This window comes from Triticum aestivum, chromosome 5B, assembly GCF_018294505.1.
Source record: "Triticum aestivum cultivar Chinese Spring chromosome 5B, IWGSC CS RefSeq v2.1, whole genome shotgun sequence".
NCBI classification, from domain to species: domain Eukaryota; kingdom Viridiplantae; phylum Streptophyta; class Magnoliopsida; order Poales; family Poaceae; genus Triticum; species Triticum aestivum.
The window spans coordinates 129,756,905-129,781,926 of record NC_057807.1 but is presented as its reverse complement, the minus strand read 5'-3'; the positions used below and the strand labels follow the sequence as shown (position 1 = coordinate 129,781,926).

General features: G+C 49.1%; 1 pseudogene; it reads right to left on the bottom strand.

Annotated features, from left to right (window-relative positions):
* LOC123110784 (uncharacterized) overlaps positions 1–862 on the bottom strand; it is a 6,181-nt pseudogene extending 5,319 nt beyond the window's left edge.
* Between the last annotated feature and the right edge of the window lie 24,160 nt (positions 863–25,022).

Genomic DNA, 25,022 nt, shown 5'->3' with positions numbered 1-25,022 from the left:
CCAAAATCCTAATTACCAAGGTCCCGAGTCCACCAAGCACCGACTTGTATTACAAACTACTCACTAGCTGCCCCCTCACTGCCTAGCTCTTCAAAGCCTCTAATGTCATCTTTAAACATTCCAGCTTTAAAATGTGAATCCAAACAAGATCAAAGAGACGGCGACAATCTTGACCACCAAGAATCCCACGGAAGCAACCAATCCCCTCCCCCGTACGCATCACCGCAGCACCAAATAAATGAAGAAGAGAAAAATAAAATCTCGCGCAAGGACCAATTCTCGTCGCAGCGTGAGGAGAGCGTTAACGGGAGCACTGGCGATCAGCACGCGCGGAGTACCTGCTGCCGCATGTAGTAGTTGATCCCGAAGGCGAGCTCCCCGAGGGACCACTTGCCGAGCGTCTGCCCGTAGGCGAACCGCACGGTCCGAGCGGCCCCCGCCACCGCCTCGCCCCACCCGTCCGGGGCCCGCTCCGGCCAGCGACGCCCGCGCCTCGCGCGCCGCGCACACCGCCTCCCCCGCGCCTCCTCCTTCCTCCGCTCCCTCTCTGCCGCGGCATCCGAAACCGCGGAGGCTATCATCTCGTCCTCCATCAGCTGCCCCGTCGGCGTCCCCGCAGAGCCGCCCCGACAGCACCAGGTAGGCCAGCACCGCCGTGCCCGCCGCCGTCGCCATCCCTGGCGACCCCATCGGAGCACGGGGCGCTCCCGACGCGTGCGAGAGAGGAGAGCTGCAGTCTCTGCAGAAGGGAGGGGGAGTCGCCGGGATTGGAGGCTGGAGGGCGCTGCTTCGGTTCGCGGGGGGAACGGCTAAATTGGAGGGAGGGTGAGCATACAAAGTCGCTTTTGCCCCTGGGGTTTTTGCTTCAGCTCGGGCCGTACGAGAGACAGTTGTTTTACTCCTATATATAATACTTCTCCTCCAAGCACACCAACGACTGCTTTTTTATTCCCTTGCGAGAACACCAACAACTACTACTACTTGTTGATGAAGTCTAGGACACCGGGTCACAGGTTAGACCCCAGGCTTAATCTTGAATCCAGGTCTCGCATCTGAATGTCTTCAAGCAATGGGCGGAGACTCCTTAAACAACACTGGAGAAGCGAACTAAGCATTGGGTTTTTTTTATGGCAGAACCAGTGCATTCGAATTCAAGTCTTAGATTCGCTATGGGTGCTCGCATACTTTTTGGATTTTTATTCCAGGCCATCCGCCGCTATTTTTTCAATGGTATGACATATCTGTGGATTACAAGGTGCATCTAGCGACTTTGACAATCTTAAGATCTACTCCCTCAATATCAAAATATAAGATATTTTGTAATTTAAATTGAATTGAAAAAACGTCTTATATTTTGGTACAGAGATAGTATCAGCTTAATCTTTTGAGGGTTTTATAGGGATAGACGAGTGTATATATGCGTGCGCTTTCTTCCAGAATAGATTCGATTCTCTTGTGAAAAGCTTCTTAGTGTGCACCAAAGGATGAGGTTTCTTTCCCGTCCTACAAATTAAAAACGTTCTGGCTTGGTACCGCGATATCGTTAAATCATCAAACGGAGCCTGGAAACCATTTCGGTAGCGGTATTGGCCTTCGGTAGTTTTCTATGGGTGTTATGAACATTTTTGTCTGTGTGTTGTTTGCATAAAAAAAGGACTGTGAAACGAAAGAGATAAAAAAGAGCAAGGGTGTGTACCTATGTGTATCCATTCTTCGGTCAAATGGCCATATGAAATCTTAAGAAACTCTTATAACATTAACCAGTCAATTATCCTTCAAAAAAAAAGGTGTGTGTAACATATATGCATAGAATAGATAATCCATCTTAATTGGAAATGAAAAATAAAATAGTTGGAACCATTGTGAAGGTAAATTTACCGTGTTTTTTAGTGGAAGCATTTGCACCATGTTTAAACAGAGCAAAGTTCTAGGGACTTTTACCCCGCAAAATTAATCATTCTGGGGACTTCTTTGATTCAAAAGGATATTTGGAGGATGAGTACTTATCCTTTTTTGTACTATATGACTTGCTTTGAGCTTTTTATCATAGTGCAATCCATATAATACCCCCCCCCCCTCTCTCTCTCTATTAGTTCCTTATCATTGTAACCTTTTTATAAACATTTCTTTGGGGTGATTGAACTAGACCTCAAATCCTAGCCTGACATGCTTGCAAAAGTGTGACCTAAAACTTCAAGCCCGAGCCTTAGCCAAAGCATGTAAAAACATTTCTGAATACCATTTTAATTATTTCAGGGTTTAACTACCATTATTTTTCCAATAAAACATTATATACTAACTTTTTGTGCTTTTGGGCCGGTCTTGGGTCATATTAGAGCCAAAAGCCTATGTTATGCTCAAGTTTAGGCCGAACCACCTATGACATAAGCGGTTCTAAGAAAACCTTTGACCTAAGATAGAGCACTTTGATGCAAATTCCTGTAAAACTCGGTGACGTAGAATTTAAGAGGGCATATCACTGCAATGTTATGATTCTTCTTACAATGTAAATCTTTTTCCAAAACTAAACCACACAAATTTGTTATCCTCCAAATCAAAAAGATTCTAATTTTGTCACCCGCAAAAAAAGGACTCTAATTTTGTGTCTTTTAGGTATTTTTGTTGTGTGCCCAAACTACTGGGCACATGAATTTGGTTCCTCATAATTGACTAGTAGAATTAGCAACCTGCTCAACCCCCGCTATTGTTGTTGTCTTAGGCAAGTAATGATAAACTTTTAACTAACCTCGTTTAACCTAGCTGTCTGTAGCTTCTGTTTGTAGAGTTACTAATCAATCCTAACCTTAATATAATCTCACAATCATTCCTGTTCTTTTCTTAAGCTACATGATGCTAATTAGATAGACCCCACCATTGAGCTGACCCTGCTAGCTAGGATGCACCTGATTAGTCGCAAAGGATGTATTGCTTTTAAAATGCGCCAACAATAATGCGGTTTCCGGGTGGAATTGATTCTCATTGATTAATTGCATATATTAGATGACTCAACTCAGTGATTAACTAATGAAAGAACAATGTTTTCTTACTAGCTTAAATTCGACAAACAAAAACAGCTAGTATGTCTTAAGGCAGCTTGCACTGTAATTTCCGTTCTGTCCAAAAACATTGTTTGAACTTGGACTAGCTCCGCAAACCAAACAAAGGATACTCTTTTAAACTGGAGTTTCTTGATTTCTTGGTAAGGGCATTCTGGTCATTTTCAATGGCAAGAGAATGCTGGCTGCCGCCTGCAGCTAGCGAGCCACGGATTCGCTTGGGAGAATATGGGGAGGCATATGCATGGAAGCTCTCCAATGGCGTGACCCCACACCGTACTGAAGTAAGAGAGGATAACACAACACAGCTTAATTTAATTAACGAAGTGATTTGAGCAGATCAACCTGCGAATGGATTTTGTGAAAGAAATGGCAGCGTTTAAGCAGAAGCAAGCTCAAGTGTGGCGGCAAGGTATAACCTGATGGAATCGTGTATATTCTTTCGGTATCTCTGTGTTTTTATGCCTGGATATTCCATCCGTGCAGGCTCGGATTTGAATCCATAATGATTTGATTTTTTTTCGTGTTGGGAAGGGTTATTGAAGAAGTATCGACTGATCTCCGGGACAAACGTCTATTTCGATACTGATGCAGTGCGTGCGTGTAGGCGAAAGGCTTGCACGGACACTTTTTAAACACAGTACAACTCTAGGGCTTGAATCATGGTTGGCTGGTTTCACCACAAAAAACCTAATCATTTGAGATAGGCTCAGTTCGCGCTTGTACGGACACCTTGATTTTGTTAAGGTCTAGGGCACATCTAGATGTGCTCTAGTTATTGCACATCTAAGTGAGTGAATCAAACATAAAGAGAAAAAAATATCCACACGAATCTCAACGTAAGATCAGTGACATAGGACTTAGATGTGCAATACTTATGGCGCGTCTAGATGTGCTTTAGCAAAACTGTTTTGTTAAATATAAGTTTTTTTATGCGACGATGTTAGGACAATAATTTTTCGAACATGGTTCCACGCACCCATTAGAACAGTAAAATAAAAGTACTAGAAAAAATCTGTTTTTTCTTAAACATACATAGCCGACCGGTGTACTTATTTATGAAGTTTCACGAAGAATTGATATCCATAATAACCTGGGCAAAAATGAAGAAAAATGAAGTTATATTAAAGAAACATTGTTTGGTGAATGGTAAAGTCCTAATTGTATTTCTTCACTAAGAGTACCATGGAAGTTAATCTTTACGAAACTTCACATGTGAGTAGAATGATATACCAAGTTTGATATCTCAAAATTTCAGGTTTTTTTATAATTTTTTGTAGTATTTTGAATTTAGTATTCATGTAGGTACACGCGAAACCATGTTCACCTTAGTATTTTCAGTCAACCTAAGCATCCGGATATATTGGATTTGTCGGTTCGATTAATTCAACCTGTGGGTAATTCGGGTTTACAAAAATGAGAACTAAATATGCCTTTGGCTACACAGATGGACGAACCTATATAAACCCCAAAAAATCATTCGGTCCTTCCAAGTACCCAAAAGAAAAAACAGATCTTCAGTGCCGGAGAGGGTCGAGACAGGCATCAACGCCATTTCTACTGGGTATGAGCCGCCCAGGGGGGCCGGGTCATACCACTAGCGATAACCCATGAACGGGTGGGTCATGACAAGCCCCCTGACGGCCCAAGACCCAGAGACGACTTAGGGCCCAGAAGGATGAACCGCCATGAGGATAAACCTGTATTGTAAGGAAGACTTAGTTAGTCACCGAGTCGGACACGTTGTTTATGAGCCTACCGGGACTCTGTAAGCCGCCGGGCGTTAACCTGTGTATATAAAGGGACGACCCGGCGGCGAGTTAGGGCAGGAAAGAAAGAGATCGAGAACTAGGTCAAGTGTATTTGCTCCCTGGTAATCGAAGCCCAAGCAATAACCACCCTACACTGGATTAGGCTGTTACCTCCACCGCAAGGGGCCGAACCAGTATAAACTCTCTGTGTCCCTTGTCCCGTTGAACCCCTTCAAGCTAACTACGTTGTGATGGCTCCACACCTAATTCCTTATGCTAGGACATCTGATGTGATAATTCCACGACAGTACCCGAATGCCCTAGACCCAATAGGTTTCTCGTCATGTGACGAGATTTGGTATCAGGTGCTTTAGATCTTCGTAATGGTTCAACGGCGCCGACTGCGGCTTCAGGGCTCTGGCCCTTAGGGGCACGTGTACGAAGACTTTTTTGTTGTCACCGACAAGGTCAAACCGGTTTCGGTAGGGGAACGACGACAACGGCCTGTCGGCTACTCTTTAGTAGTGGTCATTCGGTGGCATCGATATCTCAACGTAGTTTTACAATAGATATGATCCTTCCCGCAAAAGAAATTCTATGAAATTCCGTTGAATCACATGTGCCCTAGTTCTGCAAGGGAAGACATTTAGCAGACATGCACCGTCAGAGAGAGAAAAAGGCAGACATGTAGGCGTGCCTGACATGAGGACACCACTGCTTATATCGGGGATTGCCGGCGGGCGGTGGCAAAGATGTTTGCTTTGCCAGCAAATTATGACGGGGATAATCTCATCTCCTGTCACTTCCTCAGTCCGCTGTCTTAAACTGTAAGCTGGAATTCTGGTCGGCCAAGTGGAATTGCAGGGCTAGTTGAAGATGCTTTCTGAACATCAATAGAAAAATGCTTTTCTGAACTGTCGCAGAAAGAAACAGTCCCAAATCCATGCATAGTCAAGGAAAGGGGTCATGCCATATGCTTCTGGCACTCATACACAAGGGCACATGCATGAGGTGAAATGCAGTGGGACTAGCGACTAGCGTGCTAATCGTACACCGTCCAAGAAAACAATAGTGTTAAGTACGTACGTTTTGGACCGTCCATGTGCAATATTGTTCACCACGGCTGCATGCTTGCTTGCTAGTCAGTTTTTCATAGAGTCTGCTTGGATACAAGGGATTATTTTTAGTCTGACTAAAAATAGTCTCTTTTAGAGGCTAAAGTTCCAAGCACCCCTGACTAAAGAGAGGCTAGGACTAGTCTTGAGGCTAAAATCTTTTAGTCATGGGAAACCTACTAAAATATGTATTAACTCTCTCTCTCCTTATTTAATTCCTCTCCTTAGTTCTGGATTGGAGGGTTTGGAGGATAATAAATGCTCAATAGCTAGATTTTAGTCTCTTTAGTATTTGGATCCAAGCATGGGTGAGACTAGCAAGTTTTAGTCCCACTACTTTTAGTCATGGGACTAAAACGTATCCAAGCATGCTCATAGTTTATAGAGCATCTACATCGGACTTGGCAAATCTGGCCTTTTAGGGCGCATCCGCGGACAGTGTTTGTTGGTCCCTCATATATTGTGCCCGGCATCCACATATCTCAAATTTGGACTCTCAAATCCATGCAAATTCATGCACATCGATCATACACGCCGATGTCGCACGTAAATAACAAATGTTGGTACCGAAAATATATAGATCTTGTTACATAAAATTTGTTTAAGTTCACAACTCAAACATTAGCTCTTTGCTTTCCATTGTGGGTCCACATATGATCCACAACATCATTGAGTAGCTGTGCGTGCACCTGATGATCTCGAAGATTCTAATGCATCTGCAGAAAATTCATAAGCTGAGCTACAATTTGAACTTGTTCTCCACGTACTTCAAAATCATTGGTTTGCTCTACACCGTCACTCTCATCCTCGACAATCATATTGCGCAAAGTAACACAACATGTCATGAACTGCCACAAAGTTTCTGATTCCCACATCATTGCAGCTCCACGAACAATTCCCTAATGAGCTTGAAGCACTCCGAATGCCCTCTCCACATCCTTCCTAGCTGCTTTCTGCATTGTTGTAAAGTGGCTTTGTTTGTTGCCCTTTGGTTCGGATATGGTCTTCACAAACGCAACCCATTGAGGATAGATGCCATCTGCAAGATAGTATCCCATGTTGTACTCATGACCGTTGACAGTGTAGTTGCACGACGGCGATTCCTCATTGCAAAGCCTCCTGAACACCGGAGATCATTGAAGCACGTTGATGTCGTTGTGAGATCCGGCATTCCAAAGAAAGCATACCAAATTCATAAGTCATGTGATGCCACCGCTTCAAGTATGATGGTGGCCTCTATGGTGTGACCTTGATACATTCCCCGCAAACCTTTGGGGCAGTTCTTTCATTGCCAATGCATGCAATCAATTGATCCGAGCATTTCTAGAAACTCTTTGGCCTCTCCAATAGCCAACAACCTTTCTGTGTCCTGCGCATTTGGTTCTCTCAGATACTCTGCTCCAAAGACCTGCACCACAGCGCAGGCAAACTAGGATGTAGTCTTCAGACATGTGTTTTCCCCCATCCTGATCATTTCACAAATGGCATCTATGGCAGTACCAAGTGCAAGCATCCTCAGAGCAGATGTGCACTTCTGCTTAGCAGAGAAATAAAGTTGACCATAGCAATCCCTCTTGATCTTGAAGTAGTCATCATGTGCCTCCACTCCCTCCACAACACGCAAGAAAAATGGTTTCCGCATGCGGAAACAACAACAAAACCATGGATCATCCGGAAAAGTTGGGTTCGGAGCAAGTAGTCCTTCTGCAATAGTTGTGCTCTGGACACCCTATCCTGATTGATCACTCTTCTCCCTTTGATTGAGCCCTTGAAGTTGAGAATATGCTCCACCTGCTGGTCCATTTCCTCTTGCATGCTCATTAGCATGATCATGTCCACTTCTTCGTCTGAATCCGTGGAATCGAAGAACTCTTCTTGAATCATTTGATCAAGCTCCGTCGGTCCATACTCCTGTCGAACAAAGCATCAGAATTCATCGTTTTCCCTAAAAAAACACAAAAAATCCGGTCAGACAATATATCGAACACATAGAGCTCAAGGCAGAGTCAGAGAGTTGCAAGAGGTACTACTGTGGGGTCCAGGCCGACAAAGACATCCCCAACAACGAGAATGGGAGAGAAGACTGCTCGGCAGGAGGTGCCGACACAGAGGCTAGGAACGGCTGCGGGGTGCACACGACGGCGGGGCGGCGAGACAGATGTCGAGGAGGGGTAAGAAGAGAGGAGAGAGCAAATGGATCTGGTATGTCGATTTGGTGTATTTGGTGCAATTTGCGGTGGGGTCGGGCTGTCAGGTCCGACGTGGCGGACGCGCCCAGACACCCCCATATCCGCCCCATATTTAGGCTGCATTTGAGGGATGTCGGTCAGCCCGAGCATTTGAGGCCCGTTTGAGGCGCCCGTATGGATCGAAATTTTGTGACCGGGCGACCCGCCCGGGCGTATGAGGCGGGTTTGGGGCGCCCTGCTATAGATGGTCTTAAGTGGTTTATTTGTTTATGTATTTACATGCTTTAGAGCATCTACAACTACAACCATAGTTAACTAATATGAGTCCCTATAAGCCCGCGGACGTGTCCGGGCACGTCTGCTGGCAGTGACCGGATAGTGCCCATTTTTAGCTGTCCACAACCGTACTCTCCATATGCCCGCACCAAATCCATACAATGCATGCAACAACATAAACAAATCAACATGCAACGATAAATTTAGGGCATAATTCCTCGGGCGGACTGAATCTAAACCAAAAGACATTGTTCACCGAATTATACTACAAACAAAATAAACATAAAAGATGCGGATATGGCAAGATCACCACTTGGAGCCCTTGCCCTTGCGGTCACCTCCGCAGCGGTCCATCTCCTTTGAGTACGCATCCGCGGCGGGAGGATCGACATCGTCGCCATCCGAGCTGGTGGTGCTACTCTCCGACGCAGAGGAGATGTAGCCCGACAGCCGGTAGATGGCATAGCTCTGCTCCCGGACATGGCGTGCCACCATTTCCTTGTCGCTCTCCTTTTTCCCTCGTGAGGCGCTGCAAAGCCTCGAGCCGGAGGTGGAGTGCCTTCGCGTTATTCCGCCAGAGGTGCCTCGCGTCAGTCTTTACCATGGTGAGCAAGCACCACATCACCTCGCGAAGGAGCGCCTCCTATGGATCCATGGGCACAGAGCGTGCGCACTACCTGGACGGGTCACGTTTCGCCACGGCCGCCAGCCACTGCCACTCGTGTCGGATGGCCTTCGCCTCCAACTCCGGCTTATGCATGCACACCGGAGCCGCGTACACGAGTACCCAGTGATACTCTACAACGTATCTATGATTTTTGATTGATCCATGCTGTTATATTATAATTTTTGGATGTTTTACAATCATTTTATAGCAACTTTATATCATTTTTTGGGGCTAACCTATTGACATAGTGCCCAGTGCCAGTTGTTTTTTACTTCGCAGGAAATCAATACCAAATGGAGCCCAAACGCAGCGATACTTTTTGATGATTTTTTCTAGACCAGAAGACACATGATGGGCCAAAAAGTACCTGAGGGGGGCTCCGAGGGGAGCACAACCCACCAGGGCACGCCTGGGGGCCCAGGTGCGCCCAGGTGGGTTGTGCCCACCTCGGCCGCCTCCCACACCGCCTCTTTGCTCTATAAATACCCCAATATTCCAGAAACCATAGGGGAGTCAACGAAAATCAATTCCAGCTGCCGCAAGTTCCAGAATCCACAGGTCCAATCTAGACACCATCACGGAGGGGTTCATCATACTCATTGGTGCCTCTCCAATGATACGTGAGTAGTTCATTGTAGACCTACAGGTTCGTAGTTAGTAGCTAGATGGCTTCCTCTCTTTCTTTTGATTCTCAATACAATGGTCTCTTGGAGATCTATTTGATGTAACTCTTTTTGTGGTGTGTTTGTTGGGATCCGATGAACTTTGAGTTTATGATCAGATCTATGTTTTTATCCATGAAAGTTATTTGAGTCTTTTGATCTCTTATATGCATGATTACTTATAGCCTCGTATTTCTTCTTCGAATCGTTAGTTTAGTTAGGCCGACTAGGTCGATTTTTCTTGCCATGGGAAGAGGTGCTTTGTGATGGGTTCGATCTTATGGTGCTTGATCCCAGTGACAGAAGAGGAACCGACACGTATGTATCGTTGCATTAAGGATAACAAGATGGGGTCTAATTCCTACATGAATAGATCTTGTCTACATCATATCATCGTTCTTATTGCATTACTCTATTTTCCCATTAACTTAATACACTAGATGCATGCTGGATAGCGGTCGATGTGTGGAGTAATAGTAATAGATGCAGGCAGGAGTCAGTCTACTAATCTTGGACATGATGCCTATATAATGTTCATTGGCTGGATATCATCATAATTATTTGAAGTTCTATCAATTGCCCAACAGTAATTTGTTTACCCACCGTATGCTATTTTTCTTGAGAGAAGCCACTAGTGAAATCTACGGCCCCCAGGTCTCTTCTTTATCATATTTGCCTTCGAGATCTATTTTTATTCGCTTTTATTTTCAGATCTATTAATCCAAAAACCCAAAAATACCTCGCTGAATTTTATTTTCTTTTATTTGCATCTATCAATCTACCACAATTTTATCCCGTCAACTTGACATTTTCTAGCACCGTTACCCGAAAGGGATTGACAACCCCTTTAACACGTCGGGTTGCAAGTATTTGTTCTTTGTATACAGGTACCATTTCCGTAGTGTTGCGTGGTTCTCCTACTAGTTCGATAACCTTGATCTCATCACTAAGGGAAATACCTATCGTTGTTGTGCTGCATCATCCTTTCCTCTTTGGGGAAATACCGACGTAGTTCAAGCCAACATCACTGATGAACTCTCCAATGATCTGCCTGACATTTGGGAAAAGTACATGTTGATTAGGCATATGCACTATGGTGGTGATTGCCCAATCTTCATGGCGTGGCGTGGCTGGCTCAATGATGACCCGCACCCTGGCTTGCCTTCCTTCCACCCGAGTAGCTTGATGATGTGGTGGCAGGAACGCCATTGGGTCAAAGGGGAAGTTTGCCATGGCTGATACATCTCCATCGTATCTACTTTTCCTAACGCTTTTGATCTTGTTTTGGACTCTAATTTGCATGATTTGAATGAAACTAACCCGGACTGATGTTGCTTTCAGCAGAACTACCATGGTGTTGTTTTTGTGTAGAAATAAAAAGTTCTCGGATTTGGATGAACCTTTTTGGAGAATTATTTCGGAATATATAATAAATTATTGAGCCAAGACCCACTCGAGGGGGGACAGGTGCCCGTAAGACACCCGGGCGCACCTCCCCCCTCTAGCGCGCCCTGGTGGGTTGTGGGGCCCTCGGGGCTCCGCTGACCTTAACTCCAGCACTATAAAATCCTATTTTTGTAGAAAAATTAGGAGAGGAAGTTTCATCGCGTTTGACGATACGGAGCTGCCGCCACCTCCTGTTCTTCATCGGGAGGCTGATCTGGAGCCCGTTCGGGGCTCCGAAGAGGGGAATCTTCAGTCTTCATCACCACCAACCCTCCTTCATCACCAATTCCATGATGCTACTCACCGGGAGTGAGTAATTCCTTCATAGGATCGGTGGTCGGTGAGGAGTTGGATGAGATTCATCATGTAATCGAGTTAGTTTTTTTAGGCTTGATCCCTAGTATCCACTATGTTCTGAGATTGATGTTGCTATGACTTTGCTATGCTTAATGCTTGTCACTAGGGCCCGAGTGCCATGATTTCAAATCTGAACCGTTTATGTTTTCACCATTATATCTATGTTCTAGATCCGATCTTGCAAGTCATATGCACCTACTATGTGGTATGGTCCGTAAACCCAAGGGTGACAGTAATTGGGATACTTTCCGGTGATGACCGTAGTTTGAGGAGTTCATGTATTCACTATGTGTTAATGCTTTGTTCTGGTTCTCTATTAAAAGGAGGCCTTAATATCCCTTAGTTTCCTTATGGACCCCACTGCCACGGCAGGGTAGGACAGTAGATGTCATGCATGTTCTTTTCCATAAGCGTGTATGACTATTTACGGAATACATGCCTACATTATATTTATGAACTAGAGCTAGTTCTGTGTCGCCCTAGGTTATGACTGTTATATGATGAATATCATCCAATGAATTCACCGATCCAATGCCTATGAGTTTTCCACATATTGTTCTTGCTAAGTTACTATTGTTATTGCTACCGTTACAACTGCTATAAAGCTGTTACTGTTGTTACCGTTACCGCTGCTACAGTTACCACTACTATCAAACTATCATACTACTAAGCTACTGATCACTTTGCTGCAGATATTTAATCTCCAAGTATGGTTGAATTGACAACTCAACTGTTAATACTTACAAATATTCTTCGGCTCCCCTTTTGTTGAATCTATAAATTTGGGTTGAATACTCTACCCTCGAAAACTATTGTGATCCCCTATACTTGTGGGTTATCAATGGCCTGTGCAACAAGCTCTCCTATCACCTCTATGGATTGGAGTAATATGCTTACTGTTAATGGAGGTGGAGGAGGAAGGGTGGTCAAGCTAGAGGCCTGGACTGTGGTTCTATCAGGATTGTTAGGTAGGGAGTAACTCTAGGATCTTGATGCTGGAGTCCATGATAGCATTCCTCGAAGAAGGCACCACAATCGCACCATTAATGGGGCTTTGAGTAGCAGTAGCAGGTATTAAGGTAGACATGTGATTTGACGTAGCGAGAGAGCGGAAGGCCGATCGACAGTCACTGGCAACGTGACCCCACTCTTTACAATTACGGCACTGAATTTTGTTTTTGCAGGCCAGCCTCCCATGGCCCACCAAGAGACACCGAACACAGAAGGCTTTAGGCTGGGCTATATTGCGCCTTGAGAGTGGTTGTATTGCCCATTTTAACATTCAATCCATTTTTAATTGGCAAAATTCTCGCTTCATTATTGCTAGCAACAGGGGGTTGAAGTCTTTCGAAGATAGTGGTAACTGCTACCGTTGATTGAGCTCTGCTATTTATCTGATTTTGTTGATTATTTCTCGCATAATCAAAATACCTTGGGGCTCGAACAACATCTACATATGAATTTGAATTCCTTGAACGAGAAACAACTGTCCAACCATCATCTTGCTCAGGATCTGGAAAAGATCAATTTTTTGGTCCATTTGGACCCCAGAGGAGGAAGCATAGATTGAATTCAGGCAGCGAGATGTTTCCTCCATTGTAGATAGCAAAACCAACATTGATGGATGTTGGGGAACATAGCATGCAATTTCAAAAAAAATTCTACGATCACGCAAGATCTATCTAGGGGATGCATAGCAATGAGAGGGGGAGAGTGTGTCCACGTACCCTCATAGACCAAAAATGGAAGCGTTATGTTAACGCGATTGACGTAGTAGAATGTCTTCACGATCCAACCGGTCTAGTACCGAACATACGACACCTCCAAGTTCAGCACACGTTCAGATCGATGATGTCCTTCGAACTCTTGATCCAGCAGAGGGTCAAGGGAGAGTTTCGTCAGCACGACGGCGTGATGACGGTGTTGATGATGTGATCCGCACAGGGCTTCGCCTAAGCACTATGATGATACTATCGCAGCAGTAAACGATGGAGGGGGGCACCGCGCCCCCACCCCTAGTCCAATTCGGTTTGGGCTTGGGGGGCACACGCCACCACCTGGCCGCCGGTGTCGGCGTTCTGGAAACGGGGGTCCCCAGACTTGCCTGCCTGCGGCCTGCGGCGTGGCTCAAAGGGGGCCCAGCGCAGCCCATCTTCATCAACACAAGCTCAAGACCCTCGCGAGGGGCCAAGCCTCGCGGGGCGGACGACAAGGAGCTTCCTCAGGCACGGCCTCATCAGGCTGGCTCACGAGGAGGCGGAGAGTTCAAGGCGGGGGTACCTCGCGAGGTGCCCATGACGCAAGCCATGACGACCAAGGGCGCCAGTCGGGCGCCAGCCCGCGCAGTGTCCTCCTTTCCTCTTTGGTGCAAAGGGGGCAAGCGCAGGCGAGAGCATCAAGCAAAGGCATCCATTTCGGTGCAACAAGACCAAGACCAGCCCAACGACAGGGAGGAAGTCATTGTGGAGCCCAAGCAGGGTCACCACCAGAGCCTTTGACAGGCGAGGACCAACTTTAGTCAGGATAAGTGTACCCGCTGTTCCCCTTCAAAATGGCCAATTGTTCGCGCCCTTCATGCTCAATATTTGGGAAGAGGCCCAGGGCCTTTGCCTATAAATAGGACTAGCCACCCCCGGGGTAGAGGCATCTGGAAGGCATCCAGAATCGAGCATTAGCATCTGGATCCTCACCAAGAAACCAGTAGATAGAGCGATCGAATTCCTCCTAGCAGTTCATCACACCAGCCAAGGACAGACCCTCGCGAGGCTGTTCTTCCTTGTACTGTTCTTCATCAGCCCAAGAGGCAATCCACCACACCACACACTGGAGTAGGGTATTACACCACAATGGTGGCCTGAACCAGTATAAACCCTATGTCTCTTGTGTTGTTCTGTTCGTAGTTTAGATCCTACGATTCTGCGAGGAGCAGGTAGGTAGAGGGCGAAATCTCTGTGCGCACCCCAGTGTTCGAACCTCAAGGGTCTGTCGGAACCCGAAATCCGACATTTGGCGCACCAGGTAGGGGTGCGCCGGAATTCGCCTTCCGTCGTCTTGTTCTTCTCCAACCATCACATCCATGTCTGACGCTCGTCGGGCTCGCGCCGAGCGCCGAGCCGCCCTCGCTTCCCGCGTCGCCAAGACGGCTCCCGTCAGCGGGTGCCCTCATCGTTCCCCGTCACCTGCCGTCAACGCCGCCACTGGCCCGGCGGGGAACGAGCAGCAAGCATCGTCCCAACATCCATCCATGAGGCGAGACGGCCGCACTGCCACACCCTCGCTCAGCCCCGCTGGTTCTTTGTCCCGTGCGCCCCACGCGACCATGGAAGCTCGAGCTGTGCTCATCGCGGCAAACGAGCTCCTGCGCTACTGCCCAATCGACGACGTCTACGAAGAGTGGCTCGACCGAGTCGCAGAGCTCGTCCGCGCCGCTGGGGGCTCCCCCGCGCCGTCCTTCTCGCTGCACCGCGCCCCGCCCTGCGCGGGCAATGAAGCTCCTGGGGTGCCTCAGCCGCCTCCCCCTCAAGAAGGCGCCCTGGCCCCAAGGCGCGCGGCCCCTGGGCGGAACCCGCTCCGTCAGGCGCCAGCGCGGCAAGAGCAGAGCTGCCAAGAAGTCCCTCACCCTCGAGAAGCTGCCCGAGCGCTCCCTGCCCCAGCACGTCAAGACCCTGTGCTGCTCCCAGCTGCAGTGCATGGGGACCCGCAGGACCAAGCTCTTCGTTGCCCAAGGCCTCCTGTGGCCACAGCGGGCTGCCGCGCCTTCACCTCCGAGCTACGCAGCGTCGCGTGGCCCGGCAAGTTTAAGCCAGACCTGCCTCCACGCTACGACGACACGGCTGACCCTGCAGAGTTCATCCAGCTCTACGAGCTGGGCATCGAGGCTGCCAATGGAGACGAGAAGGTCATGGCGAACTGGTTTCCCATGGCGCTCAAGGACGGGGCCTGCACCTGGCTCCTGAATCTGGCTCCAGGCACGATCTCTTCCTGGGACGAGATGCGCACCCGCTTCATCGCCAACTTCCAGGATACTCGCGACCGGCCACCCGCCATGAGCGACATGCGCCGTATCAAGCAGCAACCAGGGGAAACCCTGCAGAAGTACATCCAGCACTTCAACAACGCGCGCCTCAAGATCCCCAAGGTAACAGAGGAGGCCATCATCTCAGCCTTCTCCGACGGCATGCGCGACGTCAAGATGAAGGAGGAGCTGGCGATGCATGAAGACCTGTGCACCTCCTTGGAGCTGTTCAACTTGGCGACCAAGTGCGCCAGGGCTGAGGAAGGATGCCTCTCCCTCCTCGAGCTGCCTACCGCAGATCCAGAAGAGAAGAAGCCCAAGGCCAAGGACGTGAAGCGCAAGGGGGCTGTCGTGCTCGTGGAAGAGCCAGACACCAAGCGGGGCAGAGATCAGCCCGAATCCTCCAAGGGCAGTCGGTACTGCGTGTACCATGACCTCCACACCCACAACACCAATGAATGCCAAGAGCTCCAGGCCGTGCGTGAAGGAAGGGTCGGCCGACGTCCCGACCGCAGCGACCGGGGCTACGACCGAGGAGGAGGAAGGAACGCAGGACGCTGGGAAGACCGCGGCCCACGCCAAAGGTGGCGCGACCAACCTCGCGAGGATCGTTGGCAGGACCCGCCTCACAAGGGAGGCTGGAGGGATCAGCCTCGCGAGGATCGCCCGCAAGGGAACGCAGGCCTCCCTCCGCTGCCGCCGCAGCCAAGGAGAAATGAAGACCGTCATCAGGACGAGGGGGCTGGGGGCTTCCAGGAACCACGTGCAATCGCCTGCATCCTGGGCGGAGCTCAAGCCCGAGCCTCTCAGCGCATCTTCAAGCAGTTCGCTCGCGAAGTGAATGCGGTCCTCCCCAAGCTCGAGGCCACGCGCCCTCTCAGGTGGTCAGCATGCGCCATCACGTTCAGCTCAGCGGATCAGCTCAAGTGCGCGGCCACAGCCGGAGTCCTCCCGATGCTTTGTTCCCCAATCATCAGCAGCGTGCTAGTCACTAGGACCCTCATTGACGGCGGGGCAGGGCCCAACGTCCTGTCCATGGAAACGTTCAACAATCTCCAAGTGCCCTACAGTCAGATTCAGCCAACCAAGCCTTTCTCCGGAGTCACCGACGGCTCCACGGTCCCGATTGGGCAGGTCCGCCTCCCTGTCACCTTCGGGGCACGCGACAACTACCGCACCGAGCTCATCGACTTCGACGTCGCCCACATTCGCCTGCTGTACAACGCCATCCTCGGGTACCCGGCGCTGGCCAAGTTCATGGCCGTAACCCACCACGGCTACAACGTCCTCAAGATGCCAGGAAGTGGCGGGGTCATCACGGTGCCCTGCGAGGAGAGAGACGCAGTGTTCTCCCTGGAGCGAGCCTTTCAGGCCGCATCACTGGAAGACCCGGATCGCAGAAGCAGGAGGCTTCCCGAGGCCGCCCCCAAGAAGAAGAAGACATCGTCCGGCCCGACCCCTCAGGAGGCAGGCCCCTCAGGGCCCGCGCCTGCTCAGGGGGAACCTCCTTCCATCGCATAGGGAAGCACGCCCGGTGCCATCCTCAGGCAGGGCTCGGGGGCTCTCCCCTGGAGGGCTGCCGACCTCGCCAAGGTCACGAGGGAGGCGCTTGGGCACCACGTGGAGGCGTGTTTTGAAGCATGTTTACCTCAAGAAGGAGAAGGGCAAGGAGGGCCAAACCCTCAGGACTTCGTCAGCAAGGCCATTCAGGAGCTACAAGAGTCAAGAGTCATGAGAGGCAGCCGCCTCTTACCCGCTGTGGCCGCCCATCCAAGCAAGGATGGTGGGCCGTGCGTCTGCATCGACATACCAGGGCTCAACCGAGCCGCGTCTCAGGAGCGCCTCTGGCCCTTGCAAGTGGGACGCTGCGAGGGTCCACCCCATAGCTGCGTTCGCATGCCTTATGGCTTGCCGAACGCGGCCGCCGCGTACCAGCGCCTCATGAGGGCCATCCTGGAGGCTCAAGAGGTCAGGCGTTCCACAGCCCTGGTGGAGATGGAGATGGTCCGCGAGGAGTCGCCAGCGCCTCCGGAGCCTCCCGAGGCCCCTGGGCCTGGGGGCTCGTGAGGATCGGCTCCCGCAGCCCACCGAGTCTGCTACACCAACACCCCTTCGTCCCCAACATCATCAGGTGACATCTTTCAAGTTCCATTTCCAGCTGGGAGCTCCCTCAGGGCCGCATTATTCCCAGGCCGCATGGGTCCGTCCCTGTGGCATGTATCCCTTTTATTTCATGTTCTTAGCTTACCTTATTGGGGGCACCCCACGGGCTGCATCATCCCCATGTCGCTCGGGTCTGACCCAGCGGCGTGAACCCTTCTTGCGTTTATCTTAGGGCCATGCTTTCGACCCATCATGCTTGTTATTTGGTGCCTGTCCGTGGCACCTTTTCTTCCTGGATGTCGGAAGCTTGCACGTTAAAGGGGGAGTGCTTGAGCATCACGACTCAGGGCTCCTACCGGCTCTCCAGCCCTCACCCTCTGGTCTTGTCCACGGCATCGTGACCTGGCATACCAGCGACGGCTGAGACCAGCTCGAGGGCCGGGACCCGAGGACGTAGAGTTTCGACATCTAACCCAACTTGCGCGTTAAAGGGGGGGGGTGCCTGAGCATCGCGACTCAGGGCTCCTACCGGCTCTCCAGCCCTCACCCTCTGGCCTTGTCCACGGCATCGCAACCTGGCATACCAGCGACGGCTGAGACCAGCTCAAGGGCCGGGACCCGAGGACGTAGAGCACCGGCATCTAGCCAAATTTGCAGGAACACACTCCAAGATAAGGCCCAGTGCCGGGCGCAACCCGTCCTGGGTTGGGCCCCGTGAGTCCCGCGCTGGCTCACGGGTGCGCCAATACACCTCGCCAGGCCTTTCGTGCCTCGTCGCCTCTCCAAAGCAACTAACGGCTAACTGCCGATTGCCACGGCGAACTCTCGTTCCTTTTGTGATGAGCTTGCGGGGTCCCTCCAAGGAGCAACGTCAGGCGAGGCCCTCATGATGTCTTCTTCACTCTCGTCCGTGCAAACCGCTTGCACATTAAAGGGGGGGGGGTACCTGAGCATTGCGACTCAGGGCTCCTACTGGCTCTCCAGCCCTCACCCTCTGGCCTTGTCCACGGCATCGCGACCTGGCATACCAGCGACGGCTGAGACTCGCTCGAGGGCCGGGACCCGAGGACGTAGAGCAGAAAGGGGAGCGAAGGTGAGAGGGGAGGAGCACACGAGGACCTCACCAAGCAACCCCTAGCCGGCCAAGGCACGGACTTAGCACCGCACCAGGAAGCGTTTCCTGTGTCAGGACCCCGACTCGATGTCACATCGATCTAGCTGGTAACACCTCATATCACTTTGCGGCCTCACGCACGGTATCCCCACGGGTGTCGTCTTACCTTTTCCCGGGACCGTTTGCGCCTTTTGGCTCACGTATATGATAGTGTCGCTAGCATCCATATGATAAAGAGCCCGGGCTGACATGACTAGTCGTAAACCCAAAGTGGCACAGACTTACAGGGACAGGCATCCATGACCCAGCTTCGAACGTGTCGGTCATCAGCAAGTGGGTCCGGGCTGTAGCACTGGGCTAGCAGGACTCCGGTAAACCGGGCTGTAGCGGGCTAACAGGACTCCGGTACTCAAAGCGTGACATTTCCCCGAAGGGACAGACACAGGAACGAAGAAGGACACATGCCGGCCAGCCTAAGTGTTCCAGAGCAGTAGCAAGCTACCATGGCTCAGCGGTAACACTAGGAGACATTTCCCGGTAAGAGGGGCTACTAAAGATAAACAACTAGATGGTCAGATCCCACACATACCAAGCATTTCAATCATACACACAATATGCTCGATATGTGCAAATACAACGAAGCATCACAACATGACTCTACGACACAAATACTTTATTTAAGGCTCAGGGAGCCATACATATCATACACAAAGGTACGGGTCTCACGACCCAACATACAAGTCATACAGTCATACAAGCCAGCAGCGGAAGTAACTTGTCTGGGTACAGACAACTAGTAAAACAAAAGAGGCTTGGAAAGCCTGGCTATACTACGTGGTCCTTCACAAGCTCAGGGTCACCACCTGGGTCTTTAGCCTACTCGTTGATGTCAACGTCTACATAGAACCCATCAGAAGGGGTTGCAGCGTCTTCTGTAAAAATGTAGATTATAGCAACATGAGTACAAAGGTACTCAGCAAGACTTACATCAGATCCTACATACATGCATAGTATCAAGAAGGGTTGGTGGAGTTATTGCAGCAAGCCAGCTTTGACTCTTGGCTAGACTATCCTACGATACTCCAACTTGAAAAGGTTTTGCGCACACGAGTCCACTACTCACCACTTCAATACACTACCGAGGATCCATCTCCGTCTCCCTACGGAAGAGCCATCCTCGGCACTCACACTTATCTTGAGGCTTTTAGTAGTTTCCATTTACTTGTCTATGAACTGTATAGGCAACTAAGTAGTCCTTTACCGCGGACGCGGCTATTCGAATAGATCATGTTAACCCTGCAGGGGTGTACTTCTTCATACATGTTTCCACCACTTAGCGTCTGCACACGACATGTGCTCGGCAGACTTCAAGCGAAAGCCGACGTGGGTGTAGACCACGCCCTACCTAAACACTTAAGCCTCTAGTCCAGGTTTATCGCCTATTCAGGTTCCATCCGCAGGGAGTCCGGCCGAGGTTTCCCATACGGCCCCGAACGATGTGAACAGGGTTCCCGAGATACCTAACGGGTATTCGGTACACCGTGCCACGTACCTACCGCATCACAGCCCACCCCTACGGTCAGCGCTGTCCACGGCCTCCAGTAGGCTACAAACACCAGAAACTACTTGCAACTCCTGGACAGAGAGCTAGGGTGAATAAGAAGTCGAGCGGGGTCATATTTCAGGGCCCAATGCATGGTAGTAGCTGTATCTTAAATCACACATACAGATCTCAGTGCTTAAGGTCGGCTTCAATGAAACAACCCACCATGTACTCCTACATGGCCTCTCATCGATACCTTTACCCAATCGTGTTCACCACACCACTCTCATTACCGACATAATCATTTCACTCTAGCCCATCACCCAGATGAACCAGACCTGACACGACTCTAAGCATAGCAGGCATAGCAAGGTAGGAACAACACATACATATGGCTCAATCAACTCCTACACATGCTAGTGGGTTTCATCTAGTTACTGTGGCAATGACAGGTCATGCAGAGGAAATGGGTTCAACTACCGTAGCACACAGCAGTTTGAATCGCGTTGTCTTAATGCAGTAAAAGAGAGCAGGAGCGAGAACATGGGATTGTATCGATATGATCAAATGGTTGGTTGCTTGCCTGATGATTCGTTGCACGGATACGATTCCTCGTTAGGGTAATCACGGTACTCCTCGGGGACAGATCCTGTCGCAAAGGACATCGATACACAAACATCACCAAACAATATGCAACAATATGATGCATGCATGAAACATGGCAATATGAGTGTGTTGGGCTAATGCAACTAAAAACCAGAAGGGTTTGAACAAATTTGAATCAAAGATTCAAATTTCCAATTCAAATATGGCCTTTTAAAGTGCCTTTCCTTGTTCTGATTAAAACATCAACTTAACTTGTTTGATCATGCATGAAAATGGTACAGATGGATAGATTGGATTTTTCTGATCATTTTTCATATATTATTTGTCCAATTTGGAGTTACAGAATAAAAGTTATGAATTTTTGAAGTTTAAATAATATTCTGGAATTTCCTGATTTAATTTAAATCCAGAAATATCATTTACTGCGTCAGCCTGACATCATAGTGACATCAGCAGGTCAACAGGGCTGGCTCGGGTCAAACCTGACGTGTGGGGTCCACACGTCAGTGTCACAGGGGCTAATCCCGCGTTGACCCCGGGCTGGTTAGCTTTGACTAAGCCCTGGGGCCCACTTGTCAGCGTCAGTAGGTGGTGGATTAGTGGTTAATTAGCTGGGCCACGTCAGCTCGCCGGAGTTCTGGCCGGCGGCGACCAACAGTGCGGCGGCGATAGTGGTTTTGGTCGTTTCGGCCACCAAATGGAACGTGGCGACCACCGGAGCGAGAGAGAGCGAGGGAGAAACGGGGGAGAGTGAGAGGGAGCAGGGGGGGATCGGGACGGGCTGCGGGCGTCGTCCACGCGGCCAGGGGGGCGTCAGCAAGCAGGAGGTGGCCGCGCGGCCGCGCGCGCGCGAGCACGCAGCAGCTTCGGGGCGTGGGGAGGAAGACGACGGGGAGCTACAGTGCTGGGCTGGCTAGCTGGGCCGGCCAGCTGGCTGGGCCGCACAGGTAAGTTTCTCCTCTCTTTTCTGTTTTCTGTTTTATTTAATAATTCTGCAACTTTGTTGAATTAAATAAAATACCTAGGCAACTCCAAAAATCACCAAACTACTCCTGGTCCATAGTTGGAATATTTCCAACATGAAACATTTTAGTTTGGAGATATTTGAGCATTAAAATATTTTATATTATTTTAAATGCCCAAATTCAAATAGTTATGATTTAACTCAAGAACCCTAGGATGGCCTAGAAAAGTGTGCACCATTTTTGGCAGAGGTTCTGAACCAAGGCAAAAATGATGGGCATTTTAGAAGGGCATTTCAGGTTCATTGAAAATTATTTTAGTAAACCCTAGTTGGTTATCAGAGGGGACTGGGGGTTCTGTCATCCCCATTTCAAGTTTCTGATGCAAAAGTAAACATGATGCAACACTCTAATGCATGACTAGCTAGGGTGTGACAACTCACCCCCACTCAAAAGAATCTCGTCCTGAGATTTGGGTTCCTCCGAGAAGAAGGCGGGATACTCGAGTCGAAGACGATCCTCCCTTTCCCAAGTTGCTTCATCTTCAGAATGGTGCGACCATTGAACCTTGAGAAACTTGATGTTATGACGTCGCGTGGTACGTTCGGCTTGATCGAGGATACGAATGGGGTACTCTCGATATGTAAGATTATCTTGGAGATCAAGCGTTTCGTGGTCCACTTCACGGATAGGATCCGAGAAGCAACGCCTGAGTTGAGAAACATGGAAGACATCGTGAACTCTGGAGAGGTGCGGAGGTAGTTCCAATTGGTAGGCAACTTCTCCTCGTTTGGCAAGAATGCGAAAAGGTCCAATGTAACGAGGAGCCAATTTGCCTTTGATACCGAAGCGATGGGTTCCCTTCAGAGGGGTGACCCGAAGATAAGCCTTCTCGTCAACCTCGAAAGTCATAGCCTTATGTTTTCGGTCATATTGACTCTTTTGACGAGATTGGGCTGTTTTCAACTTCTCACGAACGATACGAACTTGTTCTTCTGCTTCCTGAATCATATCCGGGCCAAAGAATTGTCTTTCCCCGGTTTCTGACCAGTTAAGGGGTGTTCGACATCGCCGTCCATAGAGAACTTCAAAAGGGGCTTTACCCAAGCTAGATTGATAGCTGTTGTTGTAAGCGAATTCGGCAAATGGAAGGCACTTCTCCCAGTCCATTCCGAAAGAGATAACAGAGGCTCGAAGCATGTCTTCTAGAATTTGGTTGACGCGTTCCACTTGACCACTTGACTGAGGGTGGAAAGCGGTGCTAAAGGAGAGACGGGTTCCCATAGCATTTTGGAAGCTTTCCCAAAATCGAGAGGTGAAAAGACTTCCTCGATCCGAGTTAATTTCCAAAGGAACACCATGGAGAGACACTATTCGGGAGATGTACAAATCTGCCAGCTGACTAGCGGTTATACTCTCACGAACAGGTAAGAAATGGGCTACTTTGGAAAGACGATCGACCACGACGAAAATAGCATTATTCCCTCTCTTGGTCCTGGGAAACCCGGTAATGAAATCCATACCAATTTTATCCCATTTCCATTCAGGAATAGCTAAGGGTTGAAGGGTGCCAACAGGCCGTTGATGCTCTGCTTTTACACGACGACAGACGTCGCAATTAGCAATATACTGAGCAATTTCTCTTTTCATCCTAGTCCACCAGAACCTCTGGCGTAGGTCCTGATACATTTTAGTGCCACCGGGATGAATGGTGAGAGGAGATTCATGAGCTTCCTTAAGGATTAAACGCCTTAGGTTGCGCACTTTGGGAACCACTAGTCGATCCCCGAAGTATACTACCCCTTGATCATTAATGGAGAAACAATTCGCAATTCCTTTCTGAATGTTCCTCTTGATGCGGGAGATTCCCGGATCTACCTTCTGTGCTTTAATAATTTGATCCATAAGGGTAGGTTTTGCCACCAAGGTGGAAAGAAAACCTTGAGGTACAATGTGAAGGTTAAGCTTCCGAAATTCCTCATGGAGAAGCGGTTGACTTTGTTGTAACATCAGGTTGTTACAATAAGATTTACGACTTAGCGCATCAGCCATGACGTTGGCTTTCCCTGGGGTGTAGGTTATTCCTAAGTCGAAGTCTGTAATCAATTCAACCCAACGTCTCTGCCTGAGATTCAAATCCGGTTGGGTGAAAATATACTTCAGACTTTGGTGATCAGTGAATATTTCGCAACGATTACCGAGGAGGTAATGTCGCCAGGTCTTAAGTGCATAGACTACGGCTGCAAGCTCTAGATCATGAGTAGGATAATTCTCCTCATGTGGGTGCAATTGCCGTGAAGCGTAGGCAATTACGTGTCGATCTTGCATAAGAATGCAACCTAGTCCTTGTCGCGAGGCGTCGCAGTAGATAACAAAGTCCTTGGAGAAGGCTGGCGGTACCAGTACGGGAGCAGAGGTCAGGCGTCTTTTCAGTTCCTGAAAGCTGTGCTCACATTGTGGAGTCCATTCGAACTTTTTATCTTTCTTGAGGAGTTCGGTTAGAGGTTTAGCAACTTTGGAAAAGTTCTCGACAAAGCGACGGCAATAGCTCGCTAAGCCTAGAAAACTCCGAACTTGCTTGACCGATTCAGGTGGAGTCCAATCAAGGACGGCTTGAACTCGCTCAGGGTTAACAGCAATACCTTTACCAGATATTACATGACCCAGATAGGTCACTTCTGACAACCAGAATTCACATTTCGAAAATTTGGCATAAAGGCGATGCTCTCGAAGTTTCTTCAACACTAGCCTTAGATGTTCGGCATGTTCCTCCTCGTTCTTGGAGTAGATGAGTATATCATCGAGATAAACTACGACGAATTTATCCAGATACTCCATGAAGATTGAGTTCATTAACCGAGAAAAGGTGGCTGGAGCGTTGGTTAAACCGAAGGACATGACGGTGTACTCGTATTGGCCATAACGAGTAACAAAGGCCGTTTTAGGAATGTCCCCGTTTCTGATTTTGATTTGATGGTATCCCAACCTCAAATCCATCTTGGAGAAGACTGAGGATCCAGCGAGCTGATCATACAGATCGTTGATCCTGGGAAGTGGATATTTGTTCTTGATTGTGACCAAATTGACAGGTCGGTAATCTACAACCATCCGATCCGTACCATCCTTCTTCTTGACGAATAGGACGGGGCAAGCCCACGGA